The sequence below is a fragment of the Glandiceps talaboti genome, chromosome 3 (assembly GCF_964340395.1).
Source record: "Glandiceps talaboti chromosome 3, keGlaTala1.1, whole genome shotgun sequence".
Classification (NCBI taxonomy): Eukaryota; Metazoa; Hemichordata; class Enteropneusta; family Spengelidae; genus Glandiceps; species Glandiceps talaboti.
This window is the reverse complement of record NC_135551.1, coordinates 16,645,442-16,657,859: the sequence shown is the minus strand read 5'-3', so window position 1 is coordinate 16,657,859 and position 12,418 is coordinate 16,645,442.

Below are 12,418 nucleotides of genomic sequence, written 5' to 3'. Positions count from 1 at the left end.
CTTTTCCAAGATATGTTTTACAATAATTGTCTCACCTGAAATCAACTAACAAATGTTGCGAACAATCTGTTGAGTCTTCTCTGACATTAAAACATTCTTTCAATGTAATCTTTAGTGAAAATAGTATTTATGACATGTATGGATACTAGAATACATCACATTTTCATGTCTGATAACTCAAATATACGCCAAAATCAAACCTGTATTAATTTAGATAGAAACGGGTATCAATATTGATTGGAACAGTTGATAGAAGAAATGTAAATTGTGATAAGGTTATCTACTTATATTTTAGTGTGGAATTATTCATATTTCAAATCAAGCATGAAAACAATATTTAAAGAGAGAGAGACGAGAAATTAAATGCCTCCCATATACACGGCAAGGCCAATTCTTATAGTTCGTGGACCAGAAGTGTTTGCCGTTTTCTCTTGTTCAGCACTCTCCAATGAACAAACATACATATGTCGGAGATGTTGGGAGGGTGAATGGTATGGTAAACCTCTCTGGCCCGTTGAGTATCATAGTTATTGAATAATATCCATATGTGACAAATTCGTAATCTTGAGTACTGTTAGTTATGTTAATTATTTCTGTATATCCAGTACATCGTCAGACAACAACGTAAAACACTTAATTATCATTGTTAAACAATATTTTATGTTATAAAAATTGATATGAGTTATGACATTGACAGATAAACAGCAAGTATGTATATATGTGTTAAATTTTAACCACACAAGAAAGAACTTGCAATCCAGACTGAGCATGCTCAGACACAAAGGACTGTGGGTTTATCTGTGGTTATCGTAATACCTAATCTGAATCTATTGATAAAATTAACCCCCCACAATTGTCAGGGTGACTATGAATTGATTATTTGTGGTTACAAACAATGTATCAACATTGTTTAAAACACTAATTGAGTGGTATTTATTATCACATTTCCCATGACGCAACATTCCACATGGCGGGTTTGCAAGTTCCCTGTTATGTACATTTGAACACTACAATGCCCCTTTCAAGCATTTACACAACTTCACACTTTATATCTTGACTAAGAATCGAAGACTGATCATTACAGAGGAGAACGTTTGATCGATGAAACGAGACAGTTGATGGAAGACACTCTTTTGTTTGGAATGAAGCAACAAGAATATCAGAAAACACCTGTCAAACCTACAACAACATTTGGTAAACGTAAAGACATTATTGGTGACTTGACGACGGATGATGAGAAACAGTCTCACAACACTGAACGTAGATTTAGTGAACGCATACAGAGACGTCTACGCGAGGTTAAAGACGTTGATAAACCTGACCTATACTTCAGTCTATGGGATTCTGCAGGACAGAGTTTATACTATACAACACATCAGGTATTTCTATTTATATCTTCATCATAATGATTGCTGACATCTCAATATCTTGATAAGGGTGTGTTGAAGACTAAGTTACAAATCCTTAGGCAAACGAATTATAAAAGAAAACATTGTTATAGAAGAAGGGAAGTTTTCTTTACAGTACTTTAAGATACTAGTTTATATACTACAGCTGTTTGATCACAAACTCTTGGTATTCATACATGATAATTCATAACAACATCACGGCAATGATGTCGATGGGCTCATACACGTCTGTTTCACAGTAAAGTGGTAACATGTTATAGTTTGACATTCAGTATTATTTGGCATTTAATAAGGCTATGGTCGAATACATTATTTTGCTTCTATGTGTACACTTGTACATATTAGAATTTATTAATGTTCTACGCATTTGACTGGAAACGTTAACCAGAAGTAACCATCAATGAATGCAAGAAATCGACGGAGATTTACAGTATTCTATTTCATAAATTCTAGAGGAGGACGACATGTGACGTATATATACTAACTAAACATGTTATTTCACAATTCAATTTTAAAATACTAAAAATACTATTCTATCGTCTTTCATGTAGTTTTATATTAATCAATAGCAAACATTTATGAAATTATGTTAATCGGAAAACCATTGTTATTCACAACCAACTCAACGTTTTACTTCACGTCATAGGTATTCCTGACAAGTCGAGTCATCTACATACTTGTAACGGATCTCACAAAAACTCTGGATGAAATCCTATCAAGCAAAGCTGAAGGACCATGGAGAGATGAATGGAGTGTCAAAGGTCGGTTATCAAAATATGCACGTAAATCACTTGATAATATCAAATATGGACATTAACGATCGTGATAGATTTGCGACTGCGTGGTTGAGTCGATTTCCTAATACTAGCAATGCAATATCAATGTATGTATGTATGTATGTATGTATGTATGTATGTATGTATGTATGTATGTATTTACTTATTTATGTATGTATGTGTGCGCGCGCGTGCGTGTGTGTGTGTGTGTGCCTGTAAGTACGTACGTATGTATGTATATGTGTGTCTCTGTGTGTGTTATCGGTGTATTCTGACAAGCGGAAACAGATAAACTGATTAATGGATAAATGAAAATGATTAGTCAGACAGCTAAAACAGTTGTGCCTAGAACATAGTTTTCATGCATTTTCAGATTTCCTCTCCTTCTGGATGAATTCCATTCATGCCCATGCAAGACCCGATGATTCCCCTTCAAGTGGAGCACAGGCAGCAAGGTATTCTGTTACAGCGCCACCAGTTATCATAGTTGGAACAAAGAAAGATCTACTTGATAAGGTCGGTTGGCTACATAGTTTTTGATCTTAGGTTTTAAAGAAGTTTTGATCCCGATAAAATATAAAACTGCAATCAGGGATTCTACAACAGGCGCAGATTGCATTGACTCAACACAAATGTCTATTATATTGTTGATGACGTGTAAAATAAGTGATTGTTTTTTATACGATTTGAAATATCACTCTCTTGGGTAAAACTTGCATTCCACTGCGCTTAATTATTTAATTTCAAAAAGATATTCATCTACACTCCATAAGTAAAGTCCTTACCAAATACCAATACAATACAATTGGTCTGGCGGTTTTTGACTTTAAATGGTTCACCCCCCCCCCCCACCCTCGCCAACCAACACAAACACACACACACACACACACACACACACACACACACACACATATATATATATATATATATATATATATATATATATATATATATATATATATATATATATATATATATATATATATATATATAACTCGGTGAGTATCAATCTGCTAAGACAGTGCTCTATATGGACATTAACGTGTGTATGAATATATATATATTCATACACACAGACATTTCACCATGCCCATAGCACTACTGAACCTCAGGTCAGTTATCATCAAATCGTTTATAAAATGGATATATTATTTTCTTTGCCATGAAATTGACTAAAGTATTTGGAGTAAAGGTGACAGAATTGTAATACATGGACCCTAGATGTGTAATTTGTGTACACTTTACATATATTTCGGTCTATTGTTTTTCAGGGTCGTAGTAGAGAACGATTGGCAGAGGAACGACTACGAGACATCAAAGATTACATACGTAAACACTGTGTAGCTGCCAGTGTGCATCTTGTTGACATGATTGCCATTGACAACAAATCGAGAGAGGGAGACACACCGTCCGATCCGAAGATCGAAGAACTCCGTCAACAGATCAAGTCGCTTGCGGAGAAATATTTCTTTCTTGGCGAAGTACCTGTAAAGTGGATTCACCTTGAACTCACGTTCAGAAAGCTGAAAAAGCAGGTGTTAAAGCTACACGAGGTTTACGAAATAGGAAAGAGAATAAATATGAAACGAGAAGATGTAGATAAGGCTTTGGAATTTTACCACAGTGTGGGCGAGATCGTACATTATGTTGCTGAGCCAGAGCTTAAGGATACGGTTATCCTAGATGTCGGATGGTTAGTCAACCTATTCAAGCTGGTTATTACCCAAAAGCTACCAGGCTTACGTTTGCCACCCATACTTCACAACATGGTTGATGAATTGTCTAGTGAAGGGTGCATACATGAGAGTCTACTGGACCATATACTCAATGAGAAAGGTCGTATACACGACAAGGAAATTCTCTTGAAGATAATGGAAAAGTTTGACATCCTGTGTTATGTACCAACACGTGCTGGTCCTCAGTCGAATGTCTATTATCTACCATCCCTACTCACAAGAGGTAAAGACGAGAAAGAAGACATCATTTGTCCTACAGATAGTATAGCCTGTTGCCCTATCTACTTCCACTTCCCTGGTAATTTCCTGCCCGAGGGATTGTATTACAAATTGGTCGTGAGATGCTCCAGGAAATGGCGTCAGAACCCAGTGTTAGTGAAACACCGTTCTCGTATACCAAGAAATAACGATGGAATTGTCCAGGTCACTCTGTGTAAAACTGGTTCTGATATTGAGATGAGAATTCTGTCACTGGGAGGAAGACACATCACAGAGCTAAACCCTGAGATGGTGACAAACGTCAGGGAAACAGTAGAGGCAGAATTGTCAGCATTGATTAAAACCTATTGTCCTGGTTTATCTTATCGTCCCTGTCTGAAATGTCCTTGTAAACATCATGAACCAGGTAAATTGATACCAGGTGTCGACGACGTTGATGATAAATGCGTTGCCATCGATACACGTGATGATGGTCCTCTCAGGAAAGTGCATGTCATTTGTAGCAGAAGTCGTATTCCTTTCAAGGAAGAAGATTTGAGGATATGGTATTCTACAATTGCAAGTAAGTGTTATTGAAAGGATAACAAATATGAGATATCCATATTTGCGCTCTTTATTTCGAAAAATACATTTTTGCCTTGTAGAGAAATCTCTATCATAAACACACAAAGTGGAAATGTAAACAAACAAACGAACAGACAGACAGACAGACAGACAGACAGACAGACAGACAGACATACATACATACATACATACATACAAACAAACAAACAAAGGAAACAAACAAACAAACAACCAACCAACTATAAACTAAGAACGCGAAATAATTGTATGGTGTTTGTATTTGCATACACTCCTACATATTACCATAATTGATAATTTATATTTACATTTATTGTTTAGTATTCTATGGGGAAAGTATCCGTAAGAAAGCGAACTTTAAATCATTTATATCATGTCAGGTATTTTAAGGATACTATTTATTAATTGAAATAATTTCCAGTTCAAGCTCAGACGCTTAGAGGCATGAATGACAAATTCACACATTCAGTATTTAAGCCAATGTCCTAACCTTCCTTTTTTATTATTATCCTGAAGCTATAGATGCGACGAGACACGATAGCCGTAGGTAAGTAAAAGTAACAAACCATCCACAATTTCTCATTGGATTTATGATTTTACAACGGACTTACAAATGTGTACACAACTGTAAAGTACTGCTTTACAGACACTCAATCCCATCCTTTAAATGGTAGGTAGGAAACGGTATTAAACCCTTTATAACCTAGCAATGAATAACTATACGACCATGGAGAGATGTGGATGGTTCACATTATACATCCTCGACTCAGTATTGAGAGGAACTGAACCCTCACGACTGACAATCAAATCATCTCTGCCACCTCATTGTGTCGGATTACTTCAAAACAGTCGAGGCAGTACATTTAGTACAAGTAATTCTTTTAAAAAAAGCTCACCGTGTATGTATAAACACAGACAAGGAAAATATTTGAATTAAATGGGCGTCTCATAGGTTATGGCTGTACACGCCCACCTAATCCATACAATGCAATGCTCATTTGATCCCTCCTGCATTATACTTGAACCATGCCATACCAAAACTTGTCATACAGTATTATGTCTTGATCGAAGAATATAGCTAGTATTTCTCTGTACCAAGAACACGATGAAAAATTATAAAGTATGAATCAGATTACTTGGAAGATTGAATCATATCACATGAACTTGCAAAGTTATCATATTTCGTTCTTTCAGAGAACGTGGAACTGGGTATATTCATCCCTTACGTATTCTCTACGTAGACATCGGTGATAGACTTGAGAAGGAGGACGTCGAGAAAATGAGGAAATTTCTCAAAGATCAGGAAATTCCACGGGGTAAATTGGAAAGATTGAGTGACCCTGTAGATATATTCATATATCTACAGGACAAGGCAGTGATTGCAGCAAATAATTTGGATTTCCTTGAGACGTTACTCAAAAGAATTGGCAGAAAACAATTGGTTGCATTGATCAATGACTACAAGAAAAGTAATTAGTCATGGTAAGTGGATAGTTGAGATCGTACGCCTAGAGAGGCAGCGCATAAACAAAGAATCACAAATCAGTTACATGGTGGACAAAATTTAAATAATTTGAAAGCACACTTCGATTTGTTTTACAGTATGTACATGTATCATAGTATTAATTACTTCCAATAACCGAACGAATCAAATTCAAGATCCTACTCCTGACCTATCGCGTTCTCAACGGTACCACCCCATCATATCTGTGTGATCTTCTCACTGTGTATAAACCAGCCCGCTGCCTTCGTTCTAGTAATCAACAACAACTAGTTGTACCGAGAGTTGCATCAAAGTCGTTTGGAAATCGCGCCTTCTACTACGCTGCACCGAAGCTTTGTAACAATCTCCCATGTCACATCAGACAATGCACAGAAATTGATACTTTCAAACGCAAGTTGAAAACTCACCTTTTCACCCAGATTTACAGTGTGTAATCTAAACTGAATTACTCTTACCAATCATTTATTTAGATTTAGTCGATTTTGATGTACTCTTTAAATCATTTTAAATCATTATAACGTTGCCATTTTTTTTACAGCCATACTTGTAATTGCAGTAGCTTTTGATTTATTTCAAATGTGAAGCGCCTATGAGCACTGTCGTGGATATATGGCGCTATATAAATGTTTATTATTATTATATTATTTTATACTAATCTTCTCTAATACTCCCATTTTATTCATTTAGATACAAATATAGACCAAGTCAAGCCATCTCCTCTTTCCCTTATACAATTAACAACGGAACTATATTGGAATAAACATCTTTGAATGAGCAGTAACTCTCCATATACTAGATGTGGCAATGCTATAACAACTAAAATGTATATGATTGTGAACTTTCACGATTACTAAAGACATGATCTAGCAGAGTGAACCGTGCACATCCCTGTAACATTCACGTACCAATGACAGGGTTGTGCACATAGCTGTACAAGCTCAGGGGAGCCACGGGTACTGTATCAGCTATGTGTACAATATCCCTGTAACAGCTCTGGCCAACACACAAGGTGTAACTTACCTAGATTGAACACATTAGTATGCCAACATCAATGTAATACGGACAGTCATTAAGATACCAATGCAGTATAGATTTTTATGACGTCCGGGTACACAAGCTTTTCCAACAGCCATATACCAGCTGTGAGCAAAGCTGTAACGTAGGTATTTCCCATAGCCATGAACCGGCTACATGCATATCAACTTGGCTGTAACAGCGGTATTTTCCACAGCATTTACCAGCTGTGTGAGCAATGCTAGTCGGATATGAGCAGAAGAGTTGCAACAGGGTACCATTCCACCATAGCTTTTACATGTGTGTGTGTGTGTGTGTGTGTGTGTGTGTGTGTGTGTGTGTGTGTGTGTGTGTGTGTGTGTGTGTGTGTGTGTGCATAACTGTGTGCAGTACACAACCATGGCACTGGGATGTGCTAAACAGTCATGGCAAAGATGTGGTATCCCGCATCTATGCATCATGTATATTTTTCACAACCATGTACCAGGGCTGTGGGAAAATATAACCTGTAACCACAGGGGCTTGAAAGGTAAAGAAAGAAAGTAAACAATAAACAAAAAAACACTTTTTTGTAAACAAGTATGGTCAATTCCAAGCCCCTGTGCTGTAACTGGGCTATGGGGCACACAGCCGGTACATAGCTGTGCTCTTCTTCCAAGCACTAGCATTTGATATGACCACTAGGATGTGCACATCTTAGTGCTAGGATGTACAAGGTTCACTGTGGATACTTCATAACGTCGTCGTAAATAAGAGTGTAGTCAATCATTATACCGTCATTTGTCCCAGATCAGAGAAATCAGCATAGATAGTGTATATTAATGTTGTCGAGGCCGTTGAATATCCATGAAATATTGTAACAAAGTGTTATTCCCTTACAACATCTATACAAGATGTACATAGGACAACCAATACATAGGTTAAATTAGCACGAAAAGTTAATATTTTGATTTGATATCACATTATGAATCGTGTATGGTATCGGTCTGCTCATATCCCAACAGAAAGAAAACAAATGTACAAGCTAGCACATATGTGTATCTCGTGTGGAAATCACCTACAGACCAGACCAGACCAGACCAGACCAGACAATAAACGTTTCACTGGATTGTTATTTCCTTTACATGTTATGGATTACATATATTTACTTTCAATTGACGTTAATGTTGGTTTTATAGGCTTAAAGTGTGTTATATGATCACCTGTAGACCAGACTAGACACTGAACATTTCCGGTAAAAATTACACTAGTTTGTTTATTTGTTTTAAATGTTATCAGTAACAATTGGAGTAAACGCTATCAGTCGACTAATTGTTGTATGATTAAGTTACTGGCATTGTTGTTAACATTAACTATATATGCTGACTGAAAACGTTCATTTGTATACCAAAGGAAAGTCAATGTATCATTGAAAGTAAAAGAAAAAAAAGAACAAACAAAGCGATAAATAATTTAACTGAATATCTTGAAATATCGTGTAGAACTTTTGTAACCGTTCAATGATAACGTTGTAGTCGTTTATTTTAAATCTTATTTCAGTTTAATATAATTGTAAGCAAATTATTGTACAAGTCGTTCAACTTTTTAGTGTTGAGTTTTCTATATATCCTGGTCAACAATTCCTATCAGAATGACAAATACAAGGTTAAAATGCTTAATGTAGTATAACCTATGTAATGGTATCTACCAAGTTGATGAACATATTCAGTCTTTTCATATTATACTCAATTGTTTTGTACTATTACTGTTTTCGATTTAACTATAAATACATTCTGACAAAGGGAAACTCTATATCCGAGCAGGCTGCGTACATAAGTCTACTTTCAGAATTGTGTCTAATGTCATCCTATGACAACGGTCTTAACATGAAGGACTGTTATGCTGATTAGTTGGCTGCATATGAATATGAGAATTAAATAGGAATTATATAATATCGTTAATATTGTATTTCTCTCTTTAGTCATTGTTGTAGAAATATGAAATTACCATGTTTGATTTTTTACTAGAATTACTTGCTTACAAAATATCCCAATATAGATAAATAAATAAAGGAATACATAAATATGTTTGTATTTGACTTTATGCATGTGAATGATTATATGTTAGGTAATTACAGATGAAAACGTGTCATGTTAACATATTATATAGATAAACAACCTATACTATACAAGTAGTCAGTGATAATTTATGTCTATTATAATGTCTCAAGAATACAAAACATAATGTCTGTTGCAACGTAAAGACTTCACATCTAAAATTGTTATTGAAAATGTTTTGCATAAACCAAAATATTCATATCATAATCTCAGTCCACTGATGATATGAGTTACAATCAAACGATTAATATTATTACTTTGGCTATTATTGTTTAAAATGTAAACCTGTGTGTATTTTGTAATAAACCAGAGTGCTGAGTGGCAGTTCACAAATGAATACGATATACTTGTACAAACACTGAATTCTATGAGATACACTGTCTCTGACATAGCTACTAAGTCGTACTTCTTATTTGTAACATAGTGTTCTCAACATTTAATATAAACAAGTAGCTGAGCTGTTACGACCTATGACCTAGCATGACCTGTACATTGCCTTCAACCATTGACAAAAACAACGACACTCTAGTAAATTTATTATTGGTTGGTCTGCAGTGCAGTGAGATGTGTTGACCTAGCATGACCTTCATATATCTCTTAACCCTTGACCCTATACCAACAACCACGTGATAGTATATTCGTCGGTGATTTGACGCCAACGTTGTCAACATGACACTTGAAATCCCACCTAAATAGTTTACCAGATTAGTTCACCATGTTCAATTGATACCATGCTTAACTGTAAATGTAACATACAAGAGTTTGGTATTGTGAATAAGAAGCTTTATCATCGCCTTATGAGTTGTCATGATCACTGACTATCAATTCCACTCGTCAACAACATTACTGCTTATAACATGCATGCACGACTAAAAATGAACTTTTTAATAAGAATGTTTAATATTTGTTTGTTACACATTAAAATTCCTACTGCATTAGTTATACATGTATACATGTCATTACGCTTTAACATACTCTGTCCTTTGTCTATAATTCTTACTCTAGTTCTAATGACAGTCACCCTGTATAACGTTTCTCAGCTCCCTGGCAAGTTGGAAATCATTCAAGTCCTGCTTTCACAAAGAATATGGTATCAAATTGTTGCCATGGCAACCTCTGTCCTATCAACTTCGATATGCATGATATTAGTAGTTCTATATATTCATTGATATGTGATTAACACAAATTGCTGTATGAAAAGTTATACACATGGTAACGCTTTTTAATCGACTATAGATACGTCGAGGTGTTGACCGATGTGTGAGGGCGCCCCGACACGGTGTCCCTTACACTGGCTTTGTAGAGAATTGTTTAATTCATGGAAACGAATATTTATACTTTGATGATTCATGATGTCATAGTAAGTTAGTAACAATACAATCATCGGATTTTACAGACAATTTATATCCTCTACTGTTATTGAGGTATTGGTTTAGGGGATTTCGAGTAAATTCGTTGCAATACTGTTTGTTCAAGATTGTATCAACAAGTGCATATTGATATTATCATACATCTTATCGATAATTCCCATTTGACATCTCCTAACGTTGTTGGTATGTGATGAAAACGTTTCTACAAAGTTTCATATCTCTAGCTAGCTGTGAATGAAGCAACGACGTCGTTACAGTAAGTCTATGTGAAGACTTATTAGTATTCATACGTTCCGTTATTGAAGAAGCGTAAAGTGCCTCAGTGTTTGCGCAGATTTCAACGAAGGATGACGTACATACTGTCGCATCATATTTTGGCGCCTAATTCAATTGAGATAAGATTATCGTTACTGACCTTTCAGCTTCGTTCTTCGAGAACATCATTTTACTTCACAGCTAAATCCGATATGTATTGTTAGTTGTTAATAATCCGGGGAACGTTGAAAATAGTAATCCATGTATGGAACACAACTAAATACAATAACAATCTCCAAGGAGTAACTTTATCATTTTTGTTCCCTGTACTAAACGCTATTATTGAATGAGACTAAAACCGCGGAACATCATTTTAACTTCACAGGTAAATCCGATATATTGTCACTTGTTGGTAATCCAGGAAATGTTGAAAACAGTAATCCAGGTACCGAACACAACTACAATCTCCAAGGATTAACTTTATCGTAGTGGTCTTACCAGACGTACCTACTTTTTGGCGCCTAATTCAAGTGAGATAAGATTATCGTTACTGACCTTTCGGCTTTGTACTTGAGAACATCATTTTACTTCACAGCTAAATCCGATATGTTTTGCTAGTTGATAATAATCCGGGGAACGTTGAAAATAGTAATCCAGGTATGGAACACAACTAAATACAATAACAATCTCCAAGGAGTAACTATATCATTTTGATACAAGACATTAACGATGCAGATTAATCCAATGACAGTGTACAGGTACGTACGTGTGGTACCCTGTACTCGACATTATTGAATGAGAATTGAAAACCGCGGAAAGTTTGAATATTTCCCTCTATTTGCATACCAGTTAATTATTACACCAACTGTAACGGTGCCCTTCCGGCCACATTCGAATAATATTTACACAATTTTTCCCTCCAAAACCTAAGGTCAGGGAAGTCAATAAGACTCTAGATCTTTCAAGATAACAAGATTGCAATGTCTTGCTACATTTTGTCTAAATAAATTAAATGAATCGTTTAAATGTACTGCAACTATGGCGCCAATGGTTTGATGTCTACAATTTGTAGTCTTCATAGTGGAAAGTTAATTCATTTCTTCATATGATTTTATAGACAGATCTAGAATGTAGCAAGAAAAGATCGAAGAACTGAATTCATTCAGTCTTGCAATCTGTATATGTGCATTTCGTATTGGTGCATTGTGGTTGTATCAAACAAGGTCGTGTCTGTGACCTGGGTCTGTGAGCTCTACGGGGTAGACCATTTGATTTCGGGGGGGGGGGGAGGGAACTTGTCGCAAATTGAGGGAAATGTTACATATCTACTCGATACTGTGGTTTTAATATTGTTTCTGAGAACAAACTGAAAGTTTCTATATTATATTTAAACTTAAGTGAGGGCGACCCAACTGTGTGGATGTGTCTCTTACTACAGGTAGATTTTAGAATGTCCT